Source organism: Corvus kubaryi, unplaced genomic scaffold, assembly GCF_017639235.1.
Source record: "Corvus kubaryi isolate FWS band 111438036 unplaced genomic scaffold, C.kubaryi_AGA036_p1.0 76, whole genome shotgun sequence".
NCBI classification, from domain to species: Eukaryota; Metazoa; Chordata; class Aves; order Passeriformes; family Corvidae; genus Corvus; species Corvus kubaryi.
Window position 1 is genome coordinate 11056167 of NW_024582063.1, and position 11242 is coordinate 11067408.

Consider the following 11242-nt stretch of genomic DNA (forward strand, 5'->3'; position numbering starts at 1 on the left):
GATTTTTACCTCTTTCACCCTCCCTGGAATTCCTGAGAGATGAATATTGGAAAGTACGGAAAACTAAGATGAGAATACTTGGATTTAACTGTGTGCTGAGTTCTCATTCTTACATACCATAATGATTACTGGGAGATAGACAGAAGCTATCCCACCCATTCTTGTGGAGAAGAGCAATATTCTTTGTACTGTGCCAAGGGCAAATGATGGTGTTTCCAAGGGACTAAGCTACAGTCCTGAGTGGTGTTCACTAGAAAGGGAAAAATTTTCCCTCCCCACTAACTGCAGAATTCTCAGCCTCAACATTTTCTTGAATCACACTGAAAATGAAAATCTAAAGCTTTTTCTCTTAAAATTTAATCTTAATTTTGAGGTGTGAGAAGAGTTAAGTTCTTGATTTTTGAAAGGGATCTCAGTTTGGCTCTCAGAATTTAGTCTTTCTCTTTCATCTGCATACAATTATGTCTAGAAATGCATATAATTTCTTTCACTGGTTGAAGGCTAAGTATGCATTTGTTGGCACAACCAGATAATTATCTATCCAAGTAATATAAAACAATTGTAAAGATATTTGCAGCTCACTTCACTTTATTCACAATTACCATAAAACTAAGGGAATGTGAGGAATGAGGTCTGGATTTGTCCTTGAACAAAGCAGAGACTTCTAGAAAATAGACTTTAATTACATTCCTCCTCTTGTTGGAAAGGTTGTACATCAGGAAAAGTCTTCTGAGTCTTTTTTTGTGGCAGAAATGTAGCCACCATATGAAACCTCTAATAAGAATTGTCAAATATAACAATTTTATGATGTCTGTTCATCATCTGGGCAGTGAAGCTTTCCTTAATGAATGCATTGATCTGACAGACGAGGGCCAAGGCAGAAGCAGCACAAAAGCAGTACCACGGCTCCAAGGAAAAACACAGAGGTGAATATTTGAGTCAGAGGCACAAAGTTTTCCAGTTGTTTTGCCATTGCTGGTGGTGAGAGGCTGAAGGTGGATGATAGGTGTGAATTCAGCCAGGAGAATGGGGCAGGGCTGAGAGCTCAGCTCATACTGCCCAGAGAGACCAAGGAGAGGGGTCTGAACCGCGGGTTATCCGATACCTTGGAGGGTGTGTAAATCATGACACATGCTCTTGAGGTTTGGGTCCTTGGATTTGTTTTAAAAACAAAGTGAGATTACAACAGACTCCTGTAGATTATCTATTTATAGCGTGATGAGTAAAAAGGCAAGGATTTTGGAAAAGCACGTAATTTTCGCTCTCTCTCTCCAAGCTGAAATATAGCTTTAGCCTCTGTGTGGGTGGCTAAGAGAATCTCACAGCATCGAAAAATGATAGACAGGCTGCCTTTTTGGTTTCTTGTTTAAAACAAACTTTCCAGGGGCTTAGAGACTCTCTTATTAAAACAGGCAGACCCTGACTGCTGCATGCTCCCACTGACATCACTACAAACCTGCCAAAGTTATGCTCCAGTAGGACCAGATCCTTCGGGCTGTGTCTCCAGTTATTTACACAGGTGTAAATTAAGTATGAATCTACTGTGGCCAGCACAGGTATTAATCATCATGTCAGCCTAAGAGAGTTGCCTTCAACCTTCCATTGAACTCACTGAGGTCCCTCCATCCTTACCCTGTGATGAATGTGCCAGAACAAAAGTGGTGTGGTAGTGCCCATCTCACACCATAATGCCTCTTCCGGGCATCTTCTGGGAGCTGCTACCTCCAGCACCAGTAGTGCTTTAGGAAACAGCTCCATGGTTTGTGCTTTGTGACTGTGAGGTGCAGCATACTGGTTGTCACTTGTGAGGTTGGGCTCAAAACCTGTCTGCCAAAAGCTCTTTGCCAACACATGATACCTTTCTCTGTCTCCCACAGAATTCTTCTTTCAGATTTGGTAATAGCAGCACTCGAGGATCTGTGGTTCAGCTCAGAGCACGAAGCAGCATCTCCAGAGGACAATTCAGCAACAGCTCTGAGGCAGTACTGGCCCTGGAAGGAAACAATGCATCAACTCCCTGGAAAGAAGCCTTAATGCCTGTTGTAAATCAAGATTTGCATGGTAAAATGGACTACTAGCTACTGCAGTAAAGTATGTGTAGGAAAATGTTATGGATTTACAGGAAGATAGTAGAGGTTATAAGAAGAATTTATTATGGCAGCAGTCTGGTTTTTTTCTTTTTCTCTGAATTGTCAAACTGAGTTTCATGTTTACATAGATTCAGTTAGTTGAGCTTGTTCTTAGCTATTTATTATTGATATTAGTAATACAGATTATAAAATATGGCTGGAAGGTTTTTTAATCTTTTAATTTACAACAGACAGAACTGGAAATTCTTCCTGAAAAGCTGGCTCTCAATGTGTGTAAACACACACACACAAACACAAAGGGAATTTATTTGCATGTAACTGGGTCCTCAGAGAATAGCTGCACTCTCTGTGTGTTTTCTTTTTATGCTGGGTTCTGCAAGGCTGGCTGAAACAAAGTAAAGGAATACCTTTATTTAAAAAAAAGAGATTTCACTCTTCATAACTGATGACTTCATGGGTTTGGAGTGTTGGGATACATGGTGTTTTATTATTACTTTTGGTGTTATTAGGAGAGTAAACAAGGGCAAGGACACAAGCCTTAGGCTTTGCCTGGAGCAGCCACGACTTGTTCTCCGTTGAGTGAGCAGTTTGCAGCTGTGCAATGGGGAGGAGGAATGTCCGTGCAACTTAAGCAGTGTGCAGGAACCCTCTCAGGATGCTGTGAGTGAGCCTGAGGCACTGACACGGTCATCATGCACTGGCCAGGTGTGGTCTGAAACCTCCCAGCAGGTCACATCACAGGAATGGGCCATATCCTTTACTGGTTCCCATTTTCATATAAATATTGAAGCAGTTACTGAATACAAAGGTGTGTATTTTGACCTGTGATCTCCATAAATATGATGTTTCATAGTTTTAGTCATGGAATACACAGTTCTGGAGAGATTTTTGTTTCATCCTAACAGAACTTTCTCAACTCAGAAGTTCTGGATTAAAGAAAGCATTTGGGAATAGAAAATGAATCACACTAGTGGCACTATGAATAAGTTTTTTACATTCATAATTTAAGGCTCTTCATGCATTTTCTTTGGAAAGCTCAGGTTTCTATTTTGAGGGCTGAATTTGTATTTTAATGAATCAAAGTGTGAAAGCAATATGAAAATAAGTTGTTAAGTCTTGGGAGGAACTTTAATTCAGAGCAGTCTAGCAGTGGAAAATTGTTTTCAACAGGTTACATCTTTGAAAAATTTGAAGAGGAAAAGGACAGCTAGATTATAGTCTACATAAACACAGTTGTTTGAAGACTGTAGAGGATCTACCTTCCTCGGAAAAGTGACACGAATGAAATGTTAGTATTTTCTGTACCTATCTCACAATTAACATAAAAATATAGAATGTACACTTACACATAAGTAATATAAAATTTGTAGCAAAAAAGTAGAAAAAAAAGTAATCTGAGTGACCAAAAGCCTGCTAAAGGAAGTTGGAATGAAAATCTGGCCTTGATTTCTACCTGCCTGGGCAGTGGCCCTTTGGCTGCCCTTGAGATGCCTGACCTGCATCCATTCTGAAGCTTGGGATGCTCCAGAGTGCACAGGCAATGCAACACTGCAAACAACTGATTTAGGAAGTTGTGGTGGTTTTTTACCCTCTGAACTTGCATTACTGGAAAGATCTCTTCTTTGTTTTTCTTTTTCCATCATGGATGTGTTAAAGGAGCGTTGCCCGAATGGTTTTGCCCAAACTAGGATGAGACTGAGAGGTGAAGGTGGGCATTACTATCTCCAAGCATTCAGTTGGTCCAGAAGTCACAAAGACTTAAGTGCAGCTACAAGAGTAAAACCAATGTTTAAACAGCATAAGCAAGAATCTGTGGTGTGGTTTATCCAGGGAGCCACATAGAAGAAAACACAAATACAATTTATAGATGCAACTGCTATGAGACAGGGTGGCAGCATTGCCACATCAGTCTTTTCATTTTGAATGCAAATGAAATTACAGATATTTTTTGTCTGATTTTTACAATACCATCCTTTCAGGTCTCAGAATACAGTATTAAATACGAGACTTGGTCATCTGGTTACTCAGTGACATCTGAACAATATTGGGTTTACATTTTCAAGAAGTCTGTGGTTTTAAATTAGGTTTGCCAAGTGTTACATAAAACAATCAGATATGCACAAGTCAAAACTGTTGAAAGCCCGGATTATAGTGAGATAGAACTCAATGAACATTACTGCCAACAGATAATCTGACCTGTTTCTGCCATCAGTATGGAGTTCCTGAGGTAACTGGTGGCACATGTTAGGTAACTGTGTCAAAATAAAAAATAACCCTGAATTTCCTGTGACTTGAAATCAGGAAAGACCACAGTATCACCTGCAGTTTTTCAAAGGTAGACAAAGGCTGTTTCATGCTAACAATCTTATATGGGTTCACAACTCTGAGGTATAATGGCACTTTGCCTGACTCTAAACGGAATAGGAGAAGTGTCCATTTTTAAAAATCTTTGCTTAACTTGAAAGTTCTACCAATTACTAACCTCTCATGGTGGAAAAAGAATTGTTAATCTGTCTTGCTGAAAATCCTGGTGCATTTTTTAAATGTTTGCTTTGAATTGCCAATGTGTTTTTCTTTTGAGTCCTGCTTTTCTAGGTGGTAAAATGCAATGTTAGTTCAATCAGCTCACATTCAGAGTAGGCCAATATTTCTGGGCTTCCCAGCACAATTAATATTTGAGATCAAGCAGCACAGTTGTGTTTTTATATCTGAATTAAATTTGCAGAAATCAGAGGAAAGTTGGGGGCCTGATTTATGGTCAAATGTTATGCCTTGAGGTGGTAGCTCTCTGTTTTCCTCAGTACTGTGAGAGTTTAGACCAGCCTGTGTATTGGTTTAGACCAACTCAAAACAGATGAATTCCACTGGACAACTCAGGGGAGCTTGGCAAAATAATGCCAGTGAGATCTTGGCTCTCTCTGGAAGACAGCAGGAATTTTGCCATTAACATCATCTGGGACGGATTTCTTCCTTTTGCTTCTCATCCCTGGTGGAGTCTGCTTAATCCTCTCTTGGGCCAGTGAGATGGAGCAGCATTGCAGAAGGTGTGGTGATGTAAAGCATCAGGAATAAGGGATAAGAAGTTGTGCCCAAAAGGCTGAGTAAGTATTACTTTATCCTATGTCCAACCGCAGAAGGAAGAAGGACTGATACATGCAGCTCTTCTTTCCAGAACAGAGAGAAATACTCTTAGATCCCTGTAATCCCCAAGAAAAAATTCTCAAAAATCCCCTTTTTGTTGTGTAAAGACTTAAAAGTAGAGTTTGTTTCTTTAAAAAAGGCCAAAAAAAGGCAAAAAAATGGCAAAATAAACCCCCAAACCACTACTGCTTAACATAAGGAATCACCCGTTTATCATATAAATCAAATGAAGAATACTCTATTTGTTCATGTACATGACCCAAGATTTACATATGGCAGAATAAAGTAAACTCAGAATATAGAAAATATTCCAGAATTGAATGTACTACAAATTGCTGTGTCTGACCAAGTTGTCCTTTCTGGATTTATGTTGCAAAGGAGAGCTTCAGCAAACACAAATTTGTCATAATTAATCCTTAACAAAGGGGATATTTCAGTGAGGAGACCTAGCAAATGTGTTTCGTTTGCCAATGTCATTTCCAGGTTCATTTTCAGTCTGTATTTCCTACAACTCAGTCCTTATCTAGGACTGATTTTCAATTTCCCACTTTTTTCAACTGAACTGAGCCATATCTTCCAGGGAAGCAAATCTTAAAACTAAATCCAGAATTATTAGTAATAGGATATTTATAGAAGAGGTCAGTTCCTGCTCCTTACAGGTCTATAAATCATAGCTAAGATAAAGATGGATATTTTGCTCTAAGAAAAGAGCAGCAAACCAGGGGGAGAAAATGGTGTGTGGTAGGATAATGCATTCTGTATTGACTGCAGAGGTCTGTCCTCGTCCCTTAAAACCCAACAGTTTTGCTAAGCTGCCAAAGTGAATGTTATATGCCATCAAATTGTAAAGTCTTTTAGATATATTTTACAAGAACATCTAAGTATAGGCTGCATTTTCATTCCCTAGGTACACATAACTATTTGCAGACTGTACTGGGCTTAGCCCACATGTCCTCTCCCACCATCCAGCGTGTCAGCTGACATCCAGACATTGGCTTCGATGGCCGTAATTGTTGATTCTCACCTCATGTCAGGGATGTTGTCTTCCACACTGATGTTTTAGGTGTGAATACTGCTGGTAGTTTTTTCCTGATCATGGTGACATTTGGTCAGTGATCAGTGAAAATATATGGCCCCAAGAACGTGATGAACAAAAAACCAGTGTTCCTATACCATCTAGAGTCCTTACACAAACGAAGATTTCTTTGCGTAAAACAGCATCTCTGTCTGACTCTCTCAGATTTATTGATTTCAAAGAGTCATAATGTAATTCAAGGGAAGCTGAATTAATTGCAAAGTGTTGCCCAACTGCATAGTACAGAAATTGGTCACTACTGACTTCCCAACTGGAATTGGGAGTTCCCAACTCTGCCTGGGTAGATTCATATCCCCAGCCTAGACTGAAATAACTACCATGTTGCTTGTGTTTTTGAGATGATGCTCGATAAGCTCCGCTTACATGGTTCCTGTTGCATGGACTGGCTTCCTGGTAGCTTAGGAGGAGTCATTACAGATTGGTAACTGGAGGCCTGGGGAGGGAAGGACTGGAGTTCAGTTCCTTTTCCAATGAATGCTTAACAAACGACCTAAACAGGTGCTGGAGTGGTTACAGGGAGACAGGTTCCTACTGAAGGAAAATTTTCTCACTTTTTAATCGTGCCCAAGATCATGCTCTGTCAAAAGGCATATTTAAATAATCTGTTGAATTTGAACTGTTTCCAAAGAGACTAATAAATGTAGTAAAGCAGTTACAGGTGTGGCTCAGTGAAGGCATGCTGGGGCTGATATTTGAAGTGATAAATCAGGAGGGAGAAAAAGGAGATGGCAAGGATGAAGGGACGGAAATGGAGAGGCAAGCAGATGTAGAAGTTGGCAGTGAAGCCAGCCTATAAAAACAGACTACTCTTCTCTTCCTTGCTGGGCCCAACCTGGCAGATGTGCTTTGAGAATTCCCATCAGATCTGGCTTCACAGAGGAGTCAGAGCAGTAAGAATTTCATAGTTCCCAGCCGGGTTTAAGATCAAGTTGGAAGCTGTGCTGCTCTGGCTTCTCAGCCTGTGGATGCCCAGAAGCAAATCCTTTCCTTTCCCTTTCTCTCCAGTTTTGCTCTTCAAGTGCCACAGGAAGAGGAACATGGGGCTTTACTCTGGAAAAACTCTTTTACTCTTTGATTCTTGGCTCAGCAGTTAGCCTAATTATTATTGTAAATGTGGCAGGCAAGTTTTCTTTCTAATATGTTCCCTGTCTTTTGAACTATCCATATAGATTGTGAAAAAATTTATATACTGCTCTAAGATGCCAAAGTTCAGTTTTAAAATTAAAAAGCCCAGAATCCAGAAAGACCTTGCTCTGCTCTCAAGTATAACCTCACATCTTAAGCATTTGAAAGCCTGAAGGGCTTGGAGAGAAAATGAAGGATATCTAACTTTCATGGAAACATGTATTTTTTCCCTGATCTCTTTATTTATTTTGGTAAGAAGTATGCAGAAAAAAGGACAACTATGTTGAAATTAATCATGTGGAACTGATTTCTGCAGGAGAGGCCTTGAGATAGCTGCAGAAACTCAAGTAAAGCCCAGGTCCTGCTGCTGTGATGGGCTGACGTACAGGAACCTGCATGACAAGAAACGACACGTGCTGTGACACACACAGGATTGAGCTGCTGTCAAGGCCACTGCCTGCTTACACTGGGCACATTAAACACCAACTGGAAGACAAAATCAAGGCCTCATGCAGTGAATAACACAAGCAGAGAGGTGAGCTTCCATTGTAAGGCAGTGTTCCAGCACCACCAAGAAATGTGAGTGGTACACACCACCTTCACCCCCTTGTAGGAAAGCACCTGGCAGCTTCTGGATGAGGAGGTTACTAATATTTAAACATTTATACTGTATTTTTGGGCTGTGGCCATGACAGAGGGAGAAATTCCTAGAGAATTAGTATTTGGTAGGTATAGGATATATAGGCATATATAGTGGGTACAGGAAAAATACGAGGACCATGCATCCAGCAAGCCAAGTGCTGAATCTTTGGGAAGATTTGCTCACAGACTTAAGATGCCATTGTGAAAAATACACAGCAATGTAATCCATGATGCATGAGACTGAACTTTGAGAGTGAGATCTTCCAAAATAAATTGTCTGTACAATCCTGGAACATTTAGCTCCAAAGTACTGTCTTTTATTTCTCCATAGTGGTATAATTTGAATTTTGATTGAAGTAGCCAAATATTTTGTCAAACAAAAGAGTTTCTTAGTAAACATAATTATGCTTTTAGTCTAGATGACCTTTTTCTTGATTAAAAAAATTCTAATTACCTTTTCTATTAATAAAAAGTTGATCAGTGGAGTTGGATGAATTATTAAAGAAGAGATAACTGAATTAATCATACTTAATGTAAAAGCAGATTAGTGGGAGCTTATAGATTAGTATCAGAATTTCCCTTCCTGTGATAGGCTAATATAAATAGATTTAATTCAAATGGACTATGGTCCATTTTTTTCTGGCCTTACTCAGGAATTAACACTGCTCTTGTTAAAACTCCTGGCATGTAACACAGGGTAACACTTTGAATCAAACAAAATGTTTTTCAGCTGGTCCATGTTTTTCACTACTTGCTTTTAACAGAAGGTGAAAATCTCTTCTGTTTGAAAATATAGAGTTTAATTGTCACATGCTAAAAAGAAGCCTAGAATTTACTCAAGATGGATTTGGAAATATTCAGACCTTGTGGTGATGATGAATCAGTTTTGAGCTGCTCTTTAGCTACGCAGTTACTTTGTTAATTGTTGTCCTGTTGGTGTGTTTCCTGAGATCTGAGATAGATCACGCAGCAGTTTTGTGTTGCCTTTTGAGAGAAAAGAAAGTCAATTCTCTTCTTCCTTTTCTTTTCTAGACCTTGCTATCAATAGCTGGGACACATGCAGAGGATGAACAAAGTGAGCAGGAGCTAGGTGACAATGTTTTTCCGCTCTGGGAGTGCCTGAGTCTTCTTGAAGAAGAGACTGTCTGAATCCATTGCACTCCTGCGTAGCTCAGCCTATGATAGACACAAAGTATAATCACAGCCCTTGAAATGTAACAAGCCCCTCATGTACAGTGAAACAATTCCAGACATATACATGTGACATGAGAAGAACCAGATGCCAAAAATTTCTCTTTTGCCATAAAGGACAAAAATATTCTCTATAAAAGGTAAAATCCAATGAGATTTATATAGATATATATATGTTTATATATGTTTTAATTCTGCCATACTTCTGCTCAGAATCTTTTAAGCACGTTTAGAAAAAGAGGTTTTTTTTTAAAAAAAGGACTTGAACTGTCCTCTATTCAAAGGGCTGCTAAAAAAAATCAATGTATTTTTTTATGCATGTGACTGTAAATCCAGAGTTGTAATGGACCTTTAATATGACCTATCTCAGCAGACGGTGACCAGCAGAAATGTTCTAGCCAGCTTGTCTGGGACACATTGATAGCTCCTACATTCTTCATGAGCTTGTGGATGAGATGAGATGGAAGATAAGGCACTACCTACCAAGCAGAGACTGAGTGGTGATGATATTGCACAGAGAGGACAGGAGCATGAAAAAGTGAGTGATGTTCAAAAGAAGTTGTGCAATGAGCAGTCCAGGAGGTAAACACAATTTTAACAGCTGGCTTGGTTGAACAGGGCTATATCCCATCCAAGAGGCTGTATGGGACCCTCTTTCTGTCTTCTTTTGCCTTCCTGTCCCCTGAGAACACCTAAGGTAATGAAATGTCTCCCACTTGGGTGATAAAATGGTTGAGCTGTTGGAGACAGCATGTAGGTTTGCAGGGAGAAGCCTGTAAGAGGGATGGCCAGACTGGCTCCAGCCAGGAATTTGTCTGGCTTAGCATCTCACTTCTCATCAGAGCTAGCTTTGAGCATGTGAGGAATGTGAAATAAACGCAGCAGAAAACTGAAGGAGGGCAATCTATCCAGCAATCCTTACGGTTGTAATGGACCCCATCATACCAGACAGCCTCTATTTAGTCCCTCATTATCATTTATTATTCCTTTCATATTATATTAAATATACATGATATTTAATATCATTTATAATGTCAATTTATCATTATAACCCTTGATATTTTTCTTATCAGTTTAATGTTCAATTCTCTTTGAACTTACTTAGAAATTCTGAGACAATGAGGTCTATAATTTAATCATGTGCAAAGTGTGCATATTTTAATGGGGAAGGATGGGAGGCACCCCTTTTACTGTTTTCTAAATTTGTAAATTCTCATTTTCATGGAATTTAGATTTTCTGTTAGATCTGAAACTTGCCTGGTGCTCTCCCTGCTTTAATTTCCATCTAATGGTTACAAATGCAAATAGCAAATGCAGAATAAACAAATGAAACAACACTCTGCATTTGTGATATGACCATTTAAAACATTCCTGAGATAGATATTTATTTATCAAAGACATTTTGTAAACCACATTCGAAAGGTTAAAAGAAAAAAATCACTATTTTTGTCTCCCAAAACCTTCTTTGTATTAAGCCCCAGAACAGTCTAATACTTTCTGTCTGTAGAAAATAACAGAGTTCACCTTTCCAAACCTGAATGGTTCTAAAAAGACCATGACACACTTTCATTTTTTTTAAAATGTAGTTAATCTCAAGCTTGAAATTACCTACAATCTGTTGAACAGCTTTCAAGACTGATATATAAGCATAAGAAAGGATGGTCTCTAGGGAGCTAATCTTGCAGCAAGTAATGATTTGGGTTTTCAGCCAAAGAGGATTGGAGACCATTTTTGCTATCAAGCATGATTAAACAGTCTATATAAAACTCAGATTAGGAATTAAAAAAAAATGTGTGCATGAAAAGGTTTTGGCGGAAAACTAAAATCTCACAAATCTCCTGTTTCATTAAAAGCAGTACTACTCATTTCAGTGGAAGAATTTTTGGGTTTTATTTTCTTTTTTCTTTTCTTCTGGTTTTTTTTTTTTTTTTTTTTTTTTTTTTTTTTTTTTTTTTTT

At 38.9% G+C, this 11242-nt stretch overlaps 1 long non-coding RNA gene across 1 annotated transcript in view; it reads left to right on the plus strand.

Moving 5' to 3' along the window:
- Positions 1 to 9661: 9661 nt before the first annotated feature.
- Positions 9662 to 11242, plus strand: part of LOC121675946 — a 1879-nt gene continuing 298 nt past the window's right edge. The window contains exon 1 of the long non-coding RNA XR_006020291.1: positions 9662 to 9823. This is a non-coding gene — a long non-coding RNA (uncharacterized LOC121675946). The remainder of the gene's footprint in view (positions 9824 to 11242) is intronic.